Below are 20,910 nucleotides of genomic sequence, written 5' to 3'. Positions count from 1 at the left end.
CTGTTCTTCAGCCGGCCTGGCTCAAAGCCAAGCCGGGGCCGCCCGCGCCGCCGGACCCCATCCTCGGACAGGCAGGGACACAGACACAGGTGCCCACGACAGACAGACAGACACACACACACACACACACAGACGGAGGGACACGGGCACTCGGAGCTGGGCCACAAGGCCTGTGGGGGCGAGGCAGCCACCCCGCCGGAGGGGCGCAGGCCCTGGAGCTGCCTTAGGAGCCCTGGCAGCCGCGGGCCCTGCAGCCACGGTGTCAGGGATGCCGTTCTGCCCCCATTCCTGCCCATCAGCCGAACCGCCGCGGGACCGTGTGCCTGTGTTGCGTGCGCGGCGCCCACGCCCAGGCGCGGAGCGAGTCTCTCTTGTGTCTCTTGCTGTGTTGCGCGCGGCCCTTTTCGGCATGGGTGCCGGCCGCCCCCGCGTCGCTGTGGCCTTGGCTGTTGCGGGGCCGCGGAGCGCGCAGCCCGGTGCCAACGGGGCCTGAGGCCCCGGGCGGTCGGGCCATCTGGTGTCCCGGGCCCGCGGAGCGTGGACGTCGTGGCTGAGGGCCGAAGGGACGGTGGTCCGCGGGGGAGGCAGGGCATGTCCTTCGGAGAGAAGGTGCAGGCGGGCCCGGGCCGAAGGTGGGGGGGGTTGCGGGTGGCTGGGTGGCTTGGAGGCTGGGGGCGGTGCCAGGGAATTGCTAGGGGCTGGGGGCGGGCCTGGGGGCGGAGATTGGGGCGGGGCGAGGAGGGCCCGCAGGCGGGCCCGGCCCCGGCCCCGGCCCCGGCCCCCAAAGCCCCGCCCCGGCCCCGGCCCCCAAAGCCCCGCCCCGGCCCCCCGGAGGGGCTCGCAGGCCTGCGGAGACGGGATCCAGCCCCCGCCCGGCTCCCCCCAGCGACCGCCCCCTCCCCGCCCCGGCCCCGAGGTTCCTGCTGTCGCCCCGTCCCCTCCGTCGGCCGCCTTCGGGCCCCCGCGGCGCCCTGGGACGCGCGGCCGGCTAGGACGTGGGTGGGTGTGCTTGAAGCGCGGGCTGCGAGGGTGAAGGGCTTGAGAGGAAGAGGAGGTGGTGCATGTGTGTGGCCTCCTGCCCGTGCAGCCGGCGCCCTCGGTGCTCCGCGGCGCCCTGCGGTGCTTCCGGCGGGGCGGGGGCCATGCCACGGGTCGCCCGGAGGGGGGCGCCGCCGCCGCCGCCGCCGCCGCCGCCGCGTTGGTCGAGGGGGCGTTGGCGGCCAAGGGACAGACAGGAAGGCAGGCAAAAGGCCGAGGAAAAAAAGCCTACAGCACCCGGTATTCCCAGGCGGTCTCCCATCCAAGTACTAACCAGGCCCGACCCTGCTTAGCTTCCGAGATCAGACGAGATCGGGCGCGTTCAGGGTGGTATGGCCGTAGACGTCCGCGGCTGCCGCTGGGCGCCCCAAGAGCCTGCTCTGCGCCTCTCCGGGCCAGGCGCCCGCCGCTCCTCAGCCCTCCGCCCGCCCGATCGCGCCAGCCCGCCTGCATGCTCGCCTGCCGGCCCGACTGATTGATTGACTGACCGCCTCCCGCGCCGCGCCCGGGGTGGCGGAGGGCGCCTGCCCCGGGCCGGGCGGGGGGGGTGGGGGCCAAGACGCCTCCCGCACCCCGGAGCGGAGGCTGTCGCCGGAGCCCGGGCGCGCTCCCGTCCCCGGCCTGGCGGGCGCGTCGCCGCCGCTCGGCTCCCCGGATGGCACGCCGCCCCACCTCGGACCGCTCACTGGCTGGGGGGGTGCCGCGGGCCGGCGCCGGCCGGCTCCGGACGACCCCTGGCCTCTCCTGTTCTTCAGCCGGCCTGGCTCAAAGCCAAGCCGGGGCCGCCCGCGCCGCCGGACCCCATCCTCGGACAGGCAGGGACACAGACACAGGTGCCCACGACAGACAGACAGACACACACACACACACACACACACACAGACGGAGGGACACGGGCACTCGGAGCTGGGCCACAAGGCCTGTGGGGGCGAGGCAGCCACCCCGCCGGAGGGGCGCAGGCCCTGGAGCTGCCTTAGGAGCCCTGGCAGCCGCGGGCCCTGCAGCCACGGTGTCAGGGATGCCGTTCTGCCCCCATTCCTGCCCATCAGCCGAACCGCCGCGGGACCGTGTGCCTGTGTTGCGTGCGCGGCGCCCACGCCCAGGCGCGGAGCGAGTCTCTCTTGTGTCTCTTGCTGTGTTGCGCGCGGCCCTTTTCGGCATGGGTGCCGGCCGCCCCCGCGTCGCTGTGGCCTTGGCTGTTGCGGGGCCGCGGAGCGCGCAGCCCGGTGCCAACGGGGCCTGAGGCCCCGGGCGGTCGGGCCATCTGGTGTCCCGGGCCCGCGGAGCGTGGACGTCGTGGCTGAGGGCCGAAGGGACGGTGGTCCGCGGGGGAGGCAGGGCATGTCCTTCGGAGAGAAGGTGCAGGCGGGCCCGGGCCGAAGGTGGGGGGGGTTGCGGGTGGCTGGGTGGCTTGGAGGCTGGGGGCGGTGCCAGGGAATTGCTAGGGGCTGGGGGCGGGCCTGGGGGCGGAGATTGGGGCGGGGCGAGGAGGGCCCCGGCCCCGGCCCCGGCCCCCAAAGCCCCGCCCCGGCCCCGGCCCCCAAAGCCCCGCCCCGGCCCCCCGGAGGGGCTCGCAGGCCTGCGGAGACGGGATCCAGCCCCCGCCCGGCTCCCCCCAGCGACCGCCCCCTCCCCGCCCCGGCCCCGAGGTTCCTGCTGTCGCCCCGTCCCCTCCGTCGGCCGCCTTCGGGCCCCCGCGGCGCCCTGGGACGCGCGGCCGGCTAGGACGTGGGTGGGTGTGCTTGAAGCGCGGGCTGCGAGGGTGAAGGGCTTGAGAGGAAGAGGAGGTGGTGCATGTGTGTGGCCTCCTGCCCGTGCAGCCGGCGCCCTCGGTGCTCCGCGGCGCCCTGCGGTGCTTCCGGCGGGGCGGGGGCCATGCCACGGGTCGCCCGGAGGGGGGCGCCGCCGCCGCCGCCGCCGCCGCCGCCGCGTTGGTCGAGGGGGCGTTGGCGGCCAAGGGACAGACAGGAAGGCAGGCAAAAGGCCGAGGAAAAAAAGCCTACAGCACCCGGTATTCCCAGGCGGTCTCCCATCCAAGTACTAACCAGGCCCGACCCTGCTTAGCTTCCGAGATCAGACGAGATCGGGCGCGTTCAGGGTGGTATGGCCGTAGACGTCCGCGGCTGCCGCTGGGCGCCCCAAGAGCCTGCTCTGCGCCTCTCCGGGCCAGGCGCCCGCCGCTCCTCAGCCCTCCGCCCGCCCGATCGCGCCAGCCCGCCTGCATGCTCGCCTGCCGGCCCGACTGATTGATTGACTGACCGCCTCCCGCGCCGCGCCCGGGGTGGCGGAGGGCGCCTGCCCCGGGCCGGGCGGGGGGGTGGGGGCCAAGACGCCTCCCGCACCCCGGAGCGGAGGCTGTCGCCGGAGCCCGGGCGCGCTCCCGTCCCCGGCCTGGCGGGCGCGTCGCCGCCGCTCGGCTCCCCGGATGGCACGCCGCCCCACCTCGGACCGCTCACTGGCTGGGGGGGTGCCGCGGGCCGGCGCCGGCCGGCTCCGGACGACCCCTGGCCTCTCCTGTTCTTCAGCCGGCCTGGCTCAAAGCCAAGCCGGGGCCGCCCGCGCCGCCGGACCCCATCCTCGGACAGGCAGGGACACAGACACAGGTGCCCACGACAGACAGACAGACACACACACACACACACACAGACGGAGGGACACGGGCACTCGGAGCTGGGCCACAAGGCCTGTGGGGGCGAGGCAGCCACCCCGCCGGAGGGGCGCAGGCCCTGGAGCTGCCTTAGGAGCCCTGGCAGCCGCGGGCCCTGCAGCCACGGTGTCAGGGATGCCGTTCTGCCCCCATTCCTGCCCATCAGCCGAACCGCCGCGGGACCGTGTGCCTGTGTTGCGTGCGCGGCGCCCACGCCCAGGCGCGGAGCGAGTCTCTCTTGTGTCTCTTGCTGTGTTGCGCGCGGCCCTTTTCGGCATGGGTGCCGGCCGCCCCCGCGTCGCTGTGGCCTTGGCTGTTGCGGGGCCGCGGAGCGCGCAGCCCGGTGCCAACGGGGCCTGAGGCCCCGGGCGGTCGGGCCATCTGGTGTCCCGGGCCCGCGGAGCGTGGACGTCGTGGCTGAGGGCCGAAGGGACGGTGGTCCGCGGGGGAGGCAGGGCATGTCCTTCGGAGAGAAGGTGCAGGCGGGCCCGGGCCGAAGGTGGGGGGGGTTGCGGGTGGCTGGGTGGCTTGGAGGCTGGGGGCGGTGCCAGGGAATTGCTAGGGGCTGGGGGCGGGCCTGGGGGCGGAGATTGGGGCGGGGCGAGGAGGGCCCCGGCCCCGGCCCCGGCCCCCAAAGCCCCGCCCCGGCCCCGGCCCCCAAAGCCCCGCCCCGGCCCCCCGGAGGGGCTCGCAGGCCTGCGGAGACGGGATCCAGCCCCCGCCCGGCTCCCCCCAGCGACCGCCCCCTCCCCGCCCCGGCCCCGAGGTTCCTGCTGTCGCCCCGTCCCCTCTGTCGGCCGCCTTCGGGCCCCCGCGGCGCCCTGGGACGCGCGGCCGGCTAGGACGTGGGTGGGTGTGCTTGAAGGGCGGGCTGCGAGGGTGAAGGGCTTGAGAGGAAGAGGAGGTGGTGCATGTGTGTGGCCTCCTGCCCGTGCAGCCGGCGCCCTCGGTGCTCCGCGGCGCCCTGCGGTGCTTCCGGCGGGGCGGGGGCCATGCCACGGGTCGCCCGGAGGGGGGCGCCGCCGCCGCCGCCGCCGCCGCCGCCGCCGCCGCCGCCGCCGCCGCGTTGGTCGAGGGGGCGTTGGCGGCCAAGGGACAGACAGGAAGGCAGGCAAAAGGCCGAGGAAAAAAAGCCTACAGCACCCGGTATTCCCAGGCGGTCTCCCATCCAAGTACTAACCAGGCCCGACCCTGCTTAGCTTCCGAGATCAGACGAGATCGGGCGCGTTCAGGGTGGTATGGCCGTAGACGTCCGCGGCTGCCGCTGGGCGCCCCAAGAGCCTGCTCTGCGCCTCTCCGGGCCAGGCGCCCGCCGCTCCTCAGCCCTCCGCCCGCCCGATCGCGCCAGCCCGCCTGCATGCTCGCCTGCCGGCCCGACTGATTGATTGACTGACCGCCTCCCGCGCCACGCCCGGGGTGGCGGAGGGCGCCTGCCCCGGGCCGGGCGGGGGGGGTGGGGGCCAAGACGCCTCCCGCACCCCGGAGCGGAGGCTGTCGCCGGAGCCCGGGCGCGCTCCCGTCCCCGGCCTGGCGGGCGCGTCGCCGCCGCTCGGCTCCCCGGATGGCACGCCGCCCCACCTCGGACCGCTCACTGGCTGGGGGGGTGCCGCGGGCCGGCGCCGGCCGGCTCCGGACGACCCCTGGCCTCTCCTGTTCTTCAGCCGGCCTGGCTCAAAGCCAAGCCGGGGCCGCCCGCGCCGCCGGACCCCATCCTCGGACAGGCAGGGACACAGACACAGGTGCCCACGACAGACAGACAGACACACACACACACACACACAGACGGAGGGACACGGGCACTCGGAGCTGGGCCACAAGGCCTGTGGGGGCGAGGCAGCCACCCCGCCGGAGGGGCGCAGGCCCTGGAGCTGCCTTAGGAGCCCTGGCAGCCGCGGGCCCTGCAGCCACGGTGTCAGGGATGCCGTTCTGCCCCCATTCCTGCCCATCAGCCGAACCGCCGCGGGACCGTGTGCCTGTGTTGCGTGCGCGGCGCCCACGCCCAGGCGCGGAGCGAGTCTCTCTTGTGTCTCTTGCTGTGTTGCGCGCGGCCCTTTTCGGCATGGGTGCCGGCCGCCCCCGCGTCGCTGTGGCCTTGGCTGTTGCGGGGCCGCGGAGCGCGCAGCCCGGTGCCAACGGGGCCTGAGGCCCCGGGCGGTCGGGCCATCTGGTGTCCCGGGCCCGCGGAGCGTGGACGTCGTGGCTGAGGGCCGAAGGGACGGTGGTCCGCGGGGGAGGCAGGGCATGTCCTTCGGAGAGAAGGTGCAGGCGGGCCCGGGCCGAAGGTGGGGGGGGTTGCGGGTGGCTGGGTGGCTTGGAGGCTGGGGGCGGTGCCAGGGAATTGCTAGGGGCTGGGGGCGGGCCTGGGGGCGGAGATTGGGGCGGGGCGAGGAGGGCCCCGGCCCCGGCCCCGGCCCCCAAAGCCCCGCCCCGGCCCCGGCCCCCAAAGCCCCGCCCCGGCCCCCCGGAGGGGCTCGCAGGCCTGCGGAGACGGGATCCAGCCCCCGCCCGGCTCCCCCCAGCGACCGCCCCCTCCCCGCCCCGGCCCCGAGGTTCCTGCTGTCGCCCCGTCCCCTCCGTCGGCCGCCTTCGGGCCCCCGCGGCGCCCTGGGACGCGCGGCCGGCTAGGACGTGGGTGGGTGTGCTTGAAGGGCGGGCTGCGAGGGTGAAGGGCTTGAGAGGAAGAGGAGGTGGTGCATGTGTGTGGCCTCCTGCCCGTGCAGCCGGCGCCCTCGGTGCTCCGCGGCGCCCTGCGGTGCTTCCGGCGGGGCGGGGGCCATGCCACGGGTCGCCCGGAGGGGGGCGCCGCCGCCGCCGCCGCCGCCGCCGCCGCCGCCGCCGCCGCCGCGTTGGTCGAGGGGGCGTTGGCGGCCAAGGGACAGACAGGAAGGCAGGCAAAAGGCCGAGGAAAAAAAGCCTACAGCACCCGGTATTCCCAGGCGGTCTCCCATCCAAGTACTAACCAGGCCCGACCCTGCTTAGCTTCCGAGATCAGACGAGATCGGGCGCGTTCAGGGTGGTATGGCCGTAGACGTCCGCGGCTGCCGCTGGGCGCCCCAAGAGCCTGCTCTGCGCCTCTCCGGGCCAGGCGCCCGCCGCTCCTCAGCCCTCCGCCCGCCCGATCGCGCCAGCCCGCCTGCATGCTCGCCTGCCGGCCCGACTGATTGATTGACTGACCGCCTCCCGCGCCGCGCCCGGGGTGGCGGAGGGCGCCTGCCCCGGGCCGGGCGGGGGGGGTGGGGGCCAAGACGCCTCCCGCACCCCGGAGCGGAGGCTGTCGCCGGAGCCCGGGCGCGCTCCCGTCCCCGGCCTGGCGGGCGCGTCGCCGCCGCTCGGCTCCCCGGATGGCACGCCGCCCCACCTCGGACCGCTCACTGGCTGGGGGGGTGCCGCGGGCCGGCGCCGGCCGGCTCCGGACGACCCCTGGCCTCTCCTGTTCTTCAGCCGGCCTGGCTCAAAGCCAAGCCGGGGCCGCCCGCGCCGCCGGACCCCATCCTCGGACAGGCAGGGACACAGACACAGGTGCCCACGACAGACAGACAGACACACACACACACACACACACAGACGGAGGGACACGGGCACTCGGAGCTGGGCCACAAGGCCTGTGGGGGCGAGGCAGCCACCCCGCCGGAGGGGCGCAGGCCCTGGAGCTGCCTTAGGAGCCCTGGCAGCCGCGGGCCCTGCAGCCACGGTGTCAGGGATGCCGTTCTGCCCCCATTCCTGCCCATCAGCCGAACCGCCGCGGGACCGTGTGCCTGTGTTGCGTGCGCGGCGCCCACGCCCAGGCGCGGAGCGAGTCTCTCTTGTGTCTCTTGCTGTGTTGCGCGCGGCCCTTTTCGGCATGGGTGCCGGCCGCCCCCGCGTCGCTGTGGCCTTGGCTGTTGCGGGGCCGCGGAGCGCGCAGCCCGGTGCCAACGGGGCCTGAGGCCCCGGGCGGTCGGGCCATCTGGTGTCCCGGGCCCGCGGAGCGTGGACGTCGTGGCTGAGGGCCGAAGGGACGGTGGTCCGCGGGGGAGGCAGGGCATGTCCTTCGGAGAGAAGGTGCAGGCGGGCCCGGGCCGAAGGTGGGGGGGGTTGCGGGTGGCTGGGTGGCTTGGAGGCTGGGGGCGGTGCCAGGGAATTGCTAGGGGCTGGGGGCGGGCCTGGGGGCGGAGATTGGGGCGGGGCGAGGAGGGCCCGCAGGCGGGCCCGGCCCCGGCCCCGGCCCCGGCCCCGGCCCCCAAAGCCCCGCCCCGGCCCCGGCCCCCAAAGCCCCGCCCCGGCCCCCCGGAGGGGCTCGCAGGCCTGCGGAGACGGGATCCAGCCCCCGCCCGGCTCCCCCCAGCGACCGCCCCCTCCCCGCCCCGGCCCCGAGGTTCCTGCTGTCGCCCCGTCCCCTCCGTCGGCCGCCTTCGGGCCCCCGCGGCGCCCTGGGACGCGCGGCCGGCTAGGACGTGGGTGGGTGTGCTTGAAGGGCGGGCTGCGAGGGTGAAGGGCTTGAGAGGAAGAGGAGGTGGTGCATGTGTGTGGCCTCCTGCCCGTGCAGCCGGCGCCCTCGGTGCTCCGCGGCGCCCTGCGGTGCTTCCGGCGGGGCGGGGGCCATGCCACGGGTCGCCCGGAGGGGGGCGCCGCCGCCGCCGCCGCCGCCGCCGCCGCCGCCGCCGCCGCCGCCGCGTTGGTCGAGGGGGCGTTGGCGGCCAAGGGACAGACAGGAAGGCAGGCAAAAGGCCGAGGAAAAGCACCCGGTATTCCCAGGCGGTCTCCCATCCAAGTACTAACCAGGCCCGACCCTGCTTAGCTTCCGAGATCAGACGAGATCGGGCGCGTTCAGGGTGGTATGGCCGTAGACGTCCGCGGCTGCCGCTGGGCGCCCCAAGAGCCTGCTCTGCGCCTCTCCGGGCCAGGCGCCCGCCGCTCCTCAGCCCTCCGCCCGCCCGATCGCGCCAGCCCGCCTGCATGCTCGCCTGCCGGCCCGACTGATTGATTGACTGACCGCCTCCCGCGCCGCGCCCGGGGTGGCGGAGGGCGCCTGCCCCGGGCCGGGCGGGGGGGGTGGGGGCCAAGACGCCTCCCGCACCCCGGAGCGGAGGCTGTCGCCGGAGCCCGGGCGCGCTCCCGTCCCCGGCCTGGCGGGCGCGTCGCCGCCGCTCGGCTCCCCGGATGGCACGCCGCCCCACCTCGGACCGCTCACTGGCTGGGGGGGTGCCGCGGGCCGGCGCCGGCCGGCTCCGGACGACCCCTGGCCTCTCCTGTTCTTCAGCCGGCCTGGCTCAAAGCCAAGCCGGGGCCGCCCGCGCCGCCGGACCCCATCCTCGGACAGGCAGGGACACAGACACAGGTGCCCACGACAGACAGACAGACACACACACACACACACACACAGACGGAGGGACACGGGCACTCGGAGCTGGGCCACAAGGCCTGTGGGGGCGAGGCAGCCACCCCGCCGGAGGGGCGCAGGCCCTGGAGCTGCCTTAGGAGCCCTGGCAGCCGCGGGCCCTGCAGCCACGGTGTCAGGGATGCCGTTCTGCCCCCATTCCTGCCCATCAGCCGAACCGCCGCGGGACCGTGTGCCTGTGTTGCGTGCGCGGCGCCCACGCCCAGGCGCGGAGCGAGTCTCTCTTGTGTCTCTTGCTGTGTTGCGCGCGGCCCTTTTCGGCATGGGTGCCGGCCGCCCCCGCGTCGCTGTGGCCTTGGCTGTTGCGGGGCCGCGGAGCGCGCAGCCCGGTGCCAACGGGGCCTGAGGCCCCGGGCGGTCGGGCCATCTGGTGTCCCGGGCCCGCGGAGCGTGGACGTCGTGGCTGAGGGCCGAAGGGACGGTGGTCCGCGGGGGAGGCAGGGCATGTCCTTCGGAGAGAAGGTGCAGGCGGGCCCGGGCCGAAGGTGGGGGGGGTTGCGGGTGGCTGGGTGGCTTGGAGGCTGGGGGCGGTGCCAGGGAATTGCTAGGGGCTGGGGGCGGGCCTGGGGGCGGAGATTGGGGCGGGGCGAGGAGGGCCCCGGCCCCGGCCCCGGCCCCCAAAGCCCCGCCCCGGCCCCGGCCCCCAAAGCCCCGCCCCGGCCCCCCGGAGGGGCTCGCAGGCCTGCGGAGACGGGATCCAGCCCCCGCCCGGCTCCCCCCAGCGACCGCCCCCTCCCCGCCCCGGCCCCGAGGTTCCTGCTGTCGCCCCGTCCCCTCCGTCGGCCGCCTTCGGGCCCCCGCGGCGCCCTGGGACGCGCGGCCGGCTAGGACGTGGGTGGGTGTGCTTGAAGGGCGGGCTGCGAGGGTGAAGGGCTTGAGAGGAAGAGGAGGTGGTGCATGTGTGTGGCCTCCTGCCCGTGCAGCCGGCGCCCTCGGTGCTCCGCGGCGCCCTGCGGTGCTTCCGGCGGGGCGGGGGCCATGCCACGGGTCGCCCGGAGGGGGGCGCCGCCGCCGCCGCCGCCGCCGCCGCCGCCGCCGCCGCCGCCGCGTTGGTCGAGGGGGCGTTGGCGGCCAAGGGACAGACAGGAAGGCAGGCAAAAGGCCGAGGAAAAAAAGCCTACAGCACCCGGTATTCCCAGGCGGTCTCCCATCCAAGTACTAACCAGGCCCGACCCTGCTTAGCTTCCGAGATCAGACGAGATCGGGCGCGTTCAGGGTGGTATGGCCGTAGACGTCCGCGGCTGCCGCTGGGCGCCCCAAGAGCCTGCTCTGCGCCTCTCCGGGCCAGGCGCCCGCCGCTCCTCAGCCCTCCGCCCGCCCGATCGCGCCAGCCCGCCTGCATGCTCGCCTGCCGGCCCGACTGATTGATTGACTGACCGCCTCCCGCGCCGCGCCCGGGGGGTGGCGGAGGGCGCCTGCCCCGGGCCGGGCGGGGGGGGTGGGGGCCAAGACGCCTCCCGCACCCCGGAGCGGAGGCTGTCGCCGGAGCCCGGGCGCGCTCCCGTCCCCGGCCTGGCGGGCGCGTCGCCGCCGCTCGGCTCCCCGGATGGCACGCCGCCCCACCTCGGACCGCTCACTGGCTGGGGGGGTGCCGCGGGCCGGCGCCGGCCGGCTCCGGACGACCCCTGGCCTCTCCTGTTCTTCAGCCGGCCTGGCTCAAAGCCAAGCCGGGGCCGCCCGCGCCGCCGGACCCCATCCTCGGACAGGCAGGGACACAGACACAGGTGCCCACGACAGACAGACAGACACACACACACACACACACAGACGGAGGGACACGGGCACTCGGAGCTGGGCCACAAGGCCTGTGGGGGCGAGGCAGCCACCCCGCCGGAGGGGCGCAGGCCCTGGAGCTGCCTTAGGAGCCCTGGCAGCCGCGGGCCCTGCAGCCACGGTGTCAGGGATGCCGTTCTGCCCCCATTCCTGCCCATCAGCCGAACCGCCGCGGGACCGTGTGCCTGTGTTGCGTGCGCGGCGCCCACGCCCAGGCGCGGAGCGAGTCTCTCTTGTGTCTCTTGCTGTGTTGCGCGCGGCCCTTTTCGGCATGGGTGCCGGCCGCCCCCGCGTCGCTGTGGCCTTGGCTGTTGCGGGGCCGCGGAGCGCGCAGCCCGGTGCCAACGGGGCCTGAGGCCCCGGGCGGTCGGGCCATCTGGTGTCCCGGGCCCGCGGAGCGTGGACGTCGTGGCTGAGGGCCGAAGGGACGGTGGTCCGCGGGGGAGGCAGGCATGTCCTTCGGAGAGAAGGTGCAGGCGGGCCCGGGCCGAAGGTGGGGGGGGTTGCGGGTGGCTGGGTGGCTTGGAGGCTGGGGGCGGTGCCAGGGAATTGCTAGGGGCTGGGGGCGGGCCTGGGGGCGGAGATTGGGGCGGGGCGAGGAGGGCCCCGGCCCCGGCCCCGGCCCCCAAAGCCCCGCCCCGGCCCCGGCCCCCAAAGCCCCGCCCCGGCCCCCCGGAGGGGCTCGCAGGCCTGCGGAGACGGGATCCAGCCCCCGCCCGGCTCCCCCCAGCGACCGCCCCCTCCCCGCCCCGGCCCCGAGGTTCCTGCTGTCGCCCCGTCCCCTCCGTCGGCCGCCTTCGGGCCCCCGCGGCGCCCTGGGACGCGCGGCCGGCTAGGACGTGGGTGGGTGTGCTTGAAGGGCGGGCTGCGAGGGTGAAGGGCTTGAGAGGAAGAGGAGGTGGTGCATGTGTGTGGCCTCCTGCCCGTGCAGCCGGCGCCCTCGGTGCTCCGCGGCGCCCTGCGGTGCTTCCGGCGGGGCGGGGGCCATGCCACGGGTCGCCCGGAGGGGGGCGCCGCCGCCGCCGCCGCCGCCGCCGCCGCCGCCGCCGCCGCCGCCGCGTTGGAGGGGGCGTTGGCGGCCAAGGGACAGACAGGAAGGCAGGCAAAAGGCCGAGGAAAAAAAGCCTACAGCACCCGGTATTCCCAGGCGGTCTCCCATCCAAGTACTAACCAGGCCCGACCCTGCTTAGCTTCCGAGATCAGACGAGATCGGGCGCGTTCAGGGTGGTATGGCCGTAGACGTCCGCGGCTGCCGCTGGGCGCCCCAAGAGCCTGCTCTGCGCCTCTCCGGGCCAGGCGCCCGCCGCTCCTCAGCCCTCCGCCCGCCCGATCGCGCCAGCCCGCCTGCATGCTCGCCTGCCGGCCCGACTGATTGATTGACTGACCGCCTCCCGCGCCGCGCCCGGGGTGGCGGAGGGCGCCTGCCCCGGGCCGGGCGGGGGGGGTGGGGGCCAAGACGCCTCCCGCACCCCGGAGCGGAGGCTGTCGCCGGAGCCCGGGCGCGCTCCCGTCCCCGGCCTGGCGGGCGCGTCGCCGCCGCTCGGCTCCCCGGATGGCACGCCGCCCCACCTCGGACCGCTCACTGGCTGGGGGGGTGCCGCGGGCCGGCGCCGGCCGGCTCCGGACGACCCCTGGCCTCTCCTGTTCTTCAGCCGGCCTGGCTCAAAGCCAAGCCGGGGCCGCCCGCGCCGCCGGACCCCATCCTCGGACAGGCAGGGACACAGACACAGGTGCCCACGACAGACAGACAGACACACACACACACACACACACACACAGACGGAGGGACACGGGCACTCGGAGCTGGGCCACAAGGCCTGTGGGGGCGAGGCAGCCACCCCGCCGGAGGGGCGCAGGCCCTGGAGCTGCCTTAGGAGCCCTGGCAGCCGCGGGCCCTGCAGCCACGGTGTCAGGGATGCCGTTCTGCCCCCATTCCTGCCCATCAGCCGAACCGCCGCGGGACCGTGTGCCTGTGTTGCGTGCGCGGCGCCCACGCCCAGGCGCGGAGCGAGTCTCTCTTGTGTCTCTTGCTGTGTTGCGCGCGGCCCTTTTCGGCATGGGTGCCGGCCGCCCCCGCGTCGCTGTGGCCTTGGCTGTTGCGGGGCCGCGGAGCGCGCAGCCCGGTGCCAACGGGGCCTGAGGCCCCGGGCGGTCGGGCCATCTGGTGTCCCGGGCCCGCGGAGCGTGGACGTCGTGGCTGAGGGCCGAAGGGACGGTGGTCCGCGGGGGAGGCAGGGCATGTCCTTCGGAGAGAAGGTGCAGGCGGGCCCGGGCCGAAGGTGGGGGGGGTTGCGGGTGGCTGGGTGGCTTGGAGGCTGGGGGCGGTGCCAGGGAATTGCTAGGGGCTGGGGGCGGGCCTGGGGGCGGAGATTGGGGCGGGGCGAGGAGGGCCCCGGCCCCGGCCCCGGCCCCCAAAGCCCCGCCCCGGCCCCGGCCCCCAAAGCCCCGCCCCGGCCCCCCGGAGGGGCTCGCAGGCCTGCGGAGACGGGATCCAGCCCCCGCCCGGCTCCCCCCAGCGACCGCCCCCTCCCCGCCCCGGCCCCGAGGTTCCTGCTGTCGCCCCGTCCCCTCCGTCGGCCGCCTTCGGGCCCCCGCGGCGCCCTGGGACGCGCGGCCGGCTAGGACGTGGGTGGGTGTGCTTGAAGGGCGGGCTGCGAGGGTGAAGGGCTTGAGAGGAAGAGGAGGTGGTGCATGTGTGTGGCCTCCTGCCCGTGCAGCCGGCGCCCTCGGTGCTCCGCGGCGCCCTGCGGTGCTTCCGGCGGGGCGGGGGCCATGCCACGGGTCGCCCGGAGGGGGGCGCCGCCGCCGCCGCCGCCGCCGCCGCCGCCGCCGCCGCCGCCGCCGCGTTGGTCGAGGGGGCGTTGGCGGCCAAGGGACAGACAGGAAGGCAGGCAAAAGGCCGAGGAAAAAAAGCCTACAGCACCCGGTATTCCCAGGCGGTCTCCCATCCAAGTACTAACCAGGCCCGACCCTGCTTAGCTTCCGAGATCAGACGAGATCGGGCGCGTTCAGGGTGGTATGGCCGTAGACGTCCGCGGCTGCCGCTGGGCGCCCCAAGAGCCTGCTCTGCGCCTCTCCGGGCCAGGCGCCCGCCGCTCCTCAGCCCTCCGCCCGCCCGATCGCGCCAGCCCGCCTGCATGCTCGCCTGCCGGCCCGACTGATTGATTGACTGACCGCCTCCCGCGCCGCGCCCGGGGTGGCGGAGGGCGCCTGCCCCGGGCCGGGCGGGGGGGGTGGGGGCCAAGACGCCTCCCGCACCCCGGAGCGGAGGCTGTCGCCGGAGCCCGGGCGCGCTCCCGTCCCCGGCCTGGCGGGCGCGTCGCCGCCGCTCGGCTCCCCGGATGGCACGCCGCCCCACCTCGGACCGCTCACTGGCTGGGGGGGTGCCGCGGGCCGGCGCCGGCCGGCTCCGGACGACCCCTGGCCTCTCCTGTTCTTCAGCCGGCCTGGCTCAAAGCCAAGCCGGGGCCGCCCGCGCCGCCGGACCCCATCCTCGGACAGGCAGGGACACAGACACAGGTGCCCACGACAGACAGACAGACACACACACACACACACACACAGACGGAGGGACACGGGCACTCGGAGCTGGGCCACAAGGCCTGTGGGGGCGAGGCAGCCACCCCGCCGGAGGGGCGCAGGCCCTGGAGCTGCCTTAGGAGCCCTGGCAGCCGCGGGCCCTGCAGCCACGGTGTCAGGGATGCCGTTCTGCCCCCATTCCTGCCCATCAGCCGAACCGCCGCGGGACCGTGTGCCTGTGTTGCGTGCGCGGCGCCCACGCCCAGGCGCGGAGCGAGTCTCTCTTGTGTCTCTTGCTGTGTTGCGCGCGGCCCTTTTCGGCATGGGTGCCGGCCGCCCCCGCGTCGCTGTGGCCTTGGCTGTTGCGGGGCCGCGGAGCGCGCAGCCCGGTGCCAACGGGGCCTGAGGCCCCGGGCGGTCGGGCCATCTGGTGTCCCGGGCCCGCGGAGCGTGGACGTCGTGGCTGAGGGCCGAAGGGACGGTGGTCCGCGGGGGAGGCAGGGCATGTCCTTCGGAGAGAAGGTGCAGGCGGGCCCGGGCCGAAGGTGGGGGGGGTTGCGGGTGGCTGGGTGGCTTGGAGGCTGGGGGCGGTGCCAGGGAATTGCTAGGGGCTGGGGGCGGGCCTGGGGGCGGAGATTGGGGCGGGGCGAGGAGGGCCCCGGCCCCGGCCCCGGCCCCCAAAGCCCCGCCCCGGCCCCGGCCCCCAAAGCCCCGCCCCGGCCCCCCGGAGGGGCTCGCAGGCCTGCGGAGACGGGATCCAGCCCCCGCCCGGCTCCCCCCAGCGACCGCCCCCTCCCCGCCCCGGCCCCGAGGTTCCTGCTGTCGCCCCGTCCCCTCCGTCGGCCGCCTTCGGGCCCCCGCGGCGCCCTGGGACGCGCGGCCGGCTAGGACGTGGGTGGGTGTGCTTGAAGGGCGGGCTGCGAGGGTGAAGGGCTTGAGAGGAAGAGGAGGTGGTGCATGTGTGTGGCCTCCTGCCCGTGCAGCCGGCGCCCTCGGTGCTCCGCGGCGCCCTGCGGTGCTTCCGGCGGGGCGGGGGCCATGCCACGGGTCGCCCGGAGGGGGGCGCCGCCGCCGCCGCCGCCGCCGCCGCCGCCGCCGCCGCCGCCGCCGCGTTGGTCGAGGGGGCGTTGGCGGCCAAGGGACAGACAGGAAGGCAGGCAAAAGGCCGAGGAAAAAAAGCCTACAGCACCCGGTATTCCCAGGCGGTCTCCCATCCAAGTACTAACCAGGCCCGACCCTGCTTAGCTTCCGAGATCAGACGAGATCGGGCGCGTTCAGGGTGGTATGGCCGTAGACGTCCGCGGCTGCCGCTGGGCGCCCCAAGAGCCTGCTCTGCGCCTCTCCGGGCCAGGCGCCCGCCGCTCCTCAGCCCTCCGCCCGCCCGATCGCGCCAGCCCGCCTGCATGCTCGCCTGCCGGCCCGACTGATTGATTGACTGACCGCCTCCCGCGCCGCGCCCGGGGTGGCGGAGGGCGCCTGCCCCGGGCCGGGCGGGGGGGGTGGGGGCCAAGACGCCTCCCGCACCCCGGAGCGGAGGCTGTCGCCGGAGCCCGGGCGCGCTCCCGTCCCCGGCCTGGCGGGCGCGTCGCCGCCGCTCGGCTCCCCGGATGGCACGCCGCCCCACCTCGGACCGCTCACTGGCTGGGGGGGTGCCGCGGGCCGGCGCCGGCCGGCTCCGGACGACCCCTGGCCTCTCCTGTTCTTCAGCCGGCCTGGCTCAAAGCCAAGCCGGGGCCGCCCGCGCCGCCGGACCCCATCCTCGGACAGGCAGGGACACAGACACAGGTGCCCACGACAGACAGACAGACACACACACACACACACACACAGACGGAGGGACACGGGCACTCGGAGCTGGGCCACAAGGCCTGTGGGGGCGAGGCAGCCACCCCGCCGGAGGGGCGCAGGCCCTGGAGCTGCCTTAGGAGCCCTGGCAGCCGCGGGCCCTGCAGCCACGGTGTCAGGGATGCCGTTCTGCCCCCATTCCTGCCCATCAGCCGAACCGCCGCGGGACCGTGTGCCTGTGTTGCGTGCGCGGCGCCCACGCCCAGGCGCGGAGCGAGTCTCTCTTGTGTCTCTTGCTGTGTTGCGCGCGGCCCTTTTCGGCATGGGTGCCGGCCGCCCCCGCGTCGCTGTGGCCTTGGCTGTTGCGGGGCCGCGGAGCGCGCAGCCCGGTGCCAACGGGGCCTGAGGCCCCGGGCGGTCGGGCCATCTGGTGTCCCGGGCCCGCGGAGCGTGGACGTCGTGGCTGAGGGCCGAAGGGACGGTGGTCCGCGGGGGAGGCAGGGCATGTCCTTCGGAGAGAAGGTGCAGGCGGGCCCGGGCCGAAGGTGGGGGGGGTTGCGGGTGGCTGGGTGGCTTGGAGGCTGGGGGCGGTGCCAGGGAATTGCTAGGGGCTGGGGGCGGGCCTGGGGGCGGAGATTGGGGCGGGGCGAGGAGGGCCCCGGCCCCGGCCCCCAAAGCCCCGCCCCGGCCCCGGCCCCCAAAGCCCCGCCCCGGCCCCCCGGAGGGGCTCGCAGGCCTGCGGAGACGGGATCCAGCCCCCGCCCGGCTCCCCCCAGCGACCGCCCCCTCCCCGCCCCGGCCCCGAGGTTCCTGCTGTCGCCCCGTCCCCTCCGTCGGCCGCCTTCGGGCCCCCGCGGCGCCCTGGGACGCGCGGCCGGCTAGGACGTGGGTGGGTGTGCTTGAAGGGCGGGCTGCGAGGGTGAAGGGCTTGAGAGGAAGAGGAGGTGGTGCATGTGTGTGGCCTCCTGCCCGTGCAGCCGGCGCCCTCGGTGCTCCGCGGCGCCCTGCGGTGCTTCCGGCGGGGCGGGGGCCATGCCACGGGTCGCCCGGAGCCGCCGCCGCCGCCGCCGCCGCCGCCGCCGCCGCCGCCGCCGCCGCCGCGTTGGTCGAGGGGGCGTTGGCGGCCAAGGGACAGACAGGAAGGCAGGCAAAAGGCCGAGGAAAAAAAGCCTACAGCACCCGGTATTCCCAGGCGGTCTCCCATCCAAGTACTAACCAGGCCCGACCCTGCTTAGCTTCCGAGATCAGACGAGATCGGGCGCGTTCAGGGTGGTATGGCCGTAGACGTCCGCGGCTGCCGCTGGGCGCCCCAAGAGCCTGCTCTGCGCCTCTCCGGGCCAGGCGCCCGCCGCTCCTCAGCCCTCCGCCCGCCCGATCGCGCCAGCCCGCCTGCATGCTCGCCTGCCGGCCCGACTGATTGATTGACTGACCGCCTCCCGCGCCGCGCCCGGGGTGGCGGAGGGCGCCTGCCCCGGGCCGGGCGGGGGGGGTGGGGGCCAAGACGCCTCCCGCACCCCGGAGCGGAGGCTGTCGCCGGAGCCCGGGCGCGCTCCCGTCCCCGGCCTGGCGGGCGCGTCGCCGCCGCTCGGCTCCCCGGATGGCACGCCGCCCCACCTCGGACCGCTCACTGGCTGGGGGGGTGCCGCGGGCCGGCGCCGGCCGGCTCCGGACGACCCCTGGCCTCTCCTGTTCTTCAGCCGGCCTGGCTCAAAGCCAAGCCGGGGCCGCCCGCGCCGCCGGACCCCATCCTCGGACAGGCAGGGACACAGACACAGGTGCCCACGACAGACAGACAGACACACACACACACACACACACACACAGACGGAGGGACACGGGCACTCGGAGCTGGGCCACAAGGCCTGTGGGGGCGAGGCAGCCACCCCGCCGGAGGGGCGCAGGCCCTGGAGCTGCCTTAGGAGCCCTGGCAGCCGCGGGCCCTGCAGCCACGGTGTCAGGGATGCCGTTCTGCCCCCATTCCTGCCCATCAGCCGAACCGCCGCGGGACCGTGTGCCTGTGTTGCGTGCGCGGCGCCCACGCCCAGGCGCGGAGCGAGTCTCTCTTGTGTCTCTTGCTGTGTTGCGCGCGGCCCTTTTCGGCATGGGTGCCGGCCGCCCCCGCGTCGCTGTGGCCTTGGCTGTTGCGGGGCCGCGGAGCGCGCAGCCCGGTGCCAACGGGGCCTGAGGCCCCGGGCGGTCGGGCCATCTGGTGTCCCGGGCCCGCGGAGCGTGGACGTCGTGGCTGAGGGCCGAAGGGACGGTGGTCCGCGGGGGAGGCAGGGCATGTCCTTCGGAGAGAAGGTGCAGGCGGGCCCGGGCCGAAGGTGGGGGGGGTTGCGGGTGGCTGGGTGGCTTGGAGGCTGGGGGCGGTGCCAGGGAATTGCTAGGGGCTGGGGGCGGGCCTGGGGGCGGAGATTGGGGCGGGGCGAGGAGGGCCCCGGCCCCGGCCCCGGCCCCCAAAGCCCCGCCCCGGCCCCGGCCCCCAAAGCCCCGCCCCGGCCCCCCGGAGGGGCTCGCAGGCCTGCGGAGACGGGATCCAGCCCCCGCCCGGCTCCCCCCAGCGACCGCCCCCTCCCCGCCCCGGCCCCGAGGTTCCTGCTGTCGCCCCGTCCCCTCCGTCGGCCGCCTTCGGGCCCCCGCGGCGCCCTGGGACGCGCGGCCGGCTAGGACGTGGGTGGGTGTGCTTGAAGGGCGGGCTGCGAGGGTGAAGGGCTTGAGAGGAAGAGGAGGTGGTGCATGTGTGTGGCCTCCTGCCCGTGCAGCCGGCGCCCTCGGTGCTCCGCGGCGCCCTGCGGTGCTTCCGGCGGGGCGGGGGCCATGCCACGGGTCGCCCGGAGGGGGGCGCCGCCGCCGCCGCCGCCGCCGCCGCCGCCGCCGCCGCCGCCGCCGCGTTGGTCGAGGGGGCGTTGGCGGCCAAGGGACAGACAGGAAGGCAGGCAAAAGGCCGAGGAAAAAAAGCCTACAGCACCCGGTATTCCCAGGCGGTCTCCCATCCAAGTACTAACCAGGCCCGACCCTGCTTAGCTTCCGAGATCAGACGAGATCGGGCGCGTTCAGGGTGGTATGGCCGTAGACGTCCGCGGCTGCCGCTGGGCGCCCCAAGAGCCTGCTCTGCGCCTCTCCGGGCCAGGCGCCCGCCGCTCCTCAGCCCTCCGCCCGCCCGATCGCGCCAGCCCGCCTGCATGCTCGCCTGCCGGCCCGACTGATTGATTGACTGACCGCCTCCCGCGCCGCGCCCGGGGTGGCGGAGGGCGCCTGCCCCGGGCCGGGCGGGGGGGGTGGGGGCCAAGACGCCTCCCGCACCCCGGAGCGGAGGCTGTCGCCGGAGCCCGGGCGCGCTCCCGTCCCCGGCCTGGCGGGCGCGTCGCCGCCGCTCGGCTCCCCGGATGGCACGCCGCCCCACCTCGGACCGCTCACTGGCTGGGGGGGTGCCGCGGGCCGGCGCCGGCCGGCTCCGGACGACCCCTGGCCTCTCCTGTTCTTCAGCCGGCCTGGCTCAAAGCCAAGCCGGGGCCGCCCGCGCCGCCGGACCCCATCCTCGGACAGGCAGGGACACAGACACAGGTGCCCACGACAGACAGACAGACACACACACACACACACACAGACGGAGGGACACGGGCACTCGGAGCTGGGCCACAAGGCCTGTGGGGGCGAGGCAGCCACCCCGCCGGAGGGGCGCAGGCCCTGGAGCTGCCTTAGGAGCCCTGGCAGCCGCGGGCCCTGCAGCCACGGTGTCAGGGATGCCGTTCTGCCCCCATTCCTGCCCATCAGCCGAACCGCCGCGGGACCGTGTGCCTGTGTTGCGTGCGCGGCGCCCACGCCCAGGCGCGGAGCGAGTCTCTCTTGTGTCTCTTGCTGTGTTGCGCGCGGCCCTTTTCGGCATGGGTGCCGGCCGCCCCCGCGTCGCTGTGGCCTTGGCTGTTGCGGGGCCGCGGAGCGCGCAGCCCGGTGCCAACGGGGCCTGAGGCCCCGGGCGGTCGGGCCATCTGGTGTCCCGGGCCCGCGGAGCGTGGACGTCGTGGCTGAGGGCCGAAGGGACGGTGGTCCGCGGGGGAGGCAGGGCATGTCCTTCGGAGAGAAGGTGCAGGCGGGCCCGGGCCGAAGGTGGGGGGGGTTGCGGGTGGCTGGGTGGCTTGGAGGCTGGGGGCGGTGCCAGGGAATTGCTAGGGGCTGGGGGCGGGCCTGGGGGCGGAGATTGGGGCGGGGCGAGGAGGGCCCGCAGGCGGGCCCGGCCCCGGCCCCGGCCCCGGCCCCCAAAGCCCCGCCCCGGCCCCGGCCCCCAAAGCCCCGCCCCGGCCCCCCGGAGGGGCTCGCAGGCCTGCGGAGACGGGATCCAGCCCCCGCCCGGCTCCCCCCAGCGACCGCCCCCTCCCCGCCCCGGCCCCGAGGTTCCTGCTGTCGCCCCGTCCCCTCCGTCGGCCGCCTTCGGGCCCCCGCGGCGCCCTGGGACGCGCGGCCGGCTAGGACGTGGGTGGGTGTGCTTGAAGGGCGGGCTGCGAGGGTGAAGGGCTTGAGAGGAAGAGGAGGTGGTGCATGTGTGTGGCCTCCTGCCCGTGCAGCCGGCGCCCTCGGTGCTCCGCGGCGCCCTGCGGTGCTTCCGGCGGGGCGGGGGCCATGCCACGGGTCGCCCGGAGGGGGGCGCCGCCGCCGCCGCCGCCGCCGCCGCCGCGTTGGTCGAGGGGGCGTTGGCGGCCAAGGGACAGACAGGAAGGCAGGCAAAAGGCCGAGGAAAAAAAGCCTACAGCACCCGGTATTCCCAGGCGGTCTC

At 76.1% G+C, this 20,910-nt stretch overlaps 11 non-coding genes across 11 annotated transcripts; all 11 read right to left on the bottom strand.

Moving 5' to 3' along the window:
• Positions 1–1,263: 1,263 nt before the first annotated feature.
• Positions 1,264–1,382, bottom strand: LOC140597198 (5S ribosomal RNA). The gene has a single exon (XR_011999063.1). It is a non-coding gene; the product is annotated as a 5S ribosomal RNA (ribosomal RNA).
• A 1,652-nt stretch (positions 1,383–3,034) lies between these two features.
• LOC140597197 (5S ribosomal RNA) lies at positions 3,035–3,153 on the bottom strand. Its single transcript, XR_011999062.1, has one exon. It is a non-coding gene; the product is annotated as a 5S ribosomal RNA (ribosomal RNA).
• A 1,663-nt stretch (positions 3,154–4,816) lies between these two features.
• On the bottom strand, positions 4,817–4,935 carry LOC140597196 (5S ribosomal RNA). Its single transcript, XR_011999061.1, has one exon. It is a non-coding gene; the product is annotated as a 5S ribosomal RNA (ribosomal RNA).
• Positions 4,936–6,596: 1,661 nt separating this feature from the next.
• LOC140597195 (5S ribosomal RNA) lies at positions 6,597–6,715 on the bottom strand. The gene has a single exon (XR_011999060.1). It is a non-coding gene; the product is annotated as a 5S ribosomal RNA (ribosomal RNA).
• A 1,679-nt stretch (positions 6,716–8,394) lies between these two features.
• LOC140597238 (5S ribosomal RNA) lies at positions 8,395–8,513 on the bottom strand. Its single transcript, XR_011999103.1, has one exon. It is a non-coding gene; the product is annotated as a 5S ribosomal RNA (ribosomal RNA).
• A 1,663-nt stretch (positions 8,514–10,176) lies between these two features.
• LOC140597194 (5S ribosomal RNA) lies at positions 10,177–10,295 on the bottom strand. Its single transcript, XR_011999059.1, has one exon. It is a non-coding gene; the product is annotated as a 5S ribosomal RNA (ribosomal RNA).
• A 1,662-nt stretch (positions 10,296–11,957) lies between these two features.
• On the bottom strand, positions 11,958–12,076 carry LOC140597237 (5S ribosomal RNA). The gene has a single exon (XR_011999102.1). It is a non-coding gene; the product is annotated as a 5S ribosomal RNA (ribosomal RNA).
• Positions 12,077–13,746: 1,670 nt separating this feature from the next.
• On the bottom strand, positions 13,747–13,865 carry LOC140597226 (5S ribosomal RNA). Its single transcript, XR_011999091.1, has one exon. It is a non-coding gene; the product is annotated as a 5S ribosomal RNA (ribosomal RNA).
• Positions 13,866–15,531: 1,666 nt separating this feature from the next.
• LOC140597215 (5S ribosomal RNA) lies at positions 15,532–15,650 on the bottom strand. Its single transcript, XR_011999080.1, has one exon. It is a non-coding gene; the product is annotated as a 5S ribosomal RNA (ribosomal RNA).
• Positions 15,651–17,306: 1,656 nt separating this feature from the next.
• LOC140597204 (5S ribosomal RNA) lies at positions 17,307–17,425 on the bottom strand. Its single transcript, XR_011999069.1, has one exon. It is a non-coding gene; the product is annotated as a 5S ribosomal RNA (ribosomal RNA).
• A 1,670-nt stretch (positions 17,426–19,095) lies between these two features.
• LOC140597193 (5S ribosomal RNA) lies at positions 19,096–19,214 on the bottom strand. Its single transcript, XR_011999058.1, has one exon. It is a non-coding gene; the product is annotated as a 5S ribosomal RNA (ribosomal RNA).
• Between the last annotated feature and the right edge of the window lie 1,696 nt (positions 19,215–20,910).

This window comes from Vulpes vulpes, unplaced genomic scaffold (assembly GCF_048418805.1).
Source record: "Vulpes vulpes isolate BD-2025 unplaced genomic scaffold, VulVul3 u000000730, whole genome shotgun sequence".
In the NCBI taxonomy this organism is placed as follows: Eukaryota; Metazoa; Chordata; class Mammalia; order Carnivora; family Canidae; genus Vulpes; species Vulpes vulpes.
Note: the sequence above shows the minus strand (reverse complement) of the source record. Positions and strands in the feature narration are given on the sequence as shown.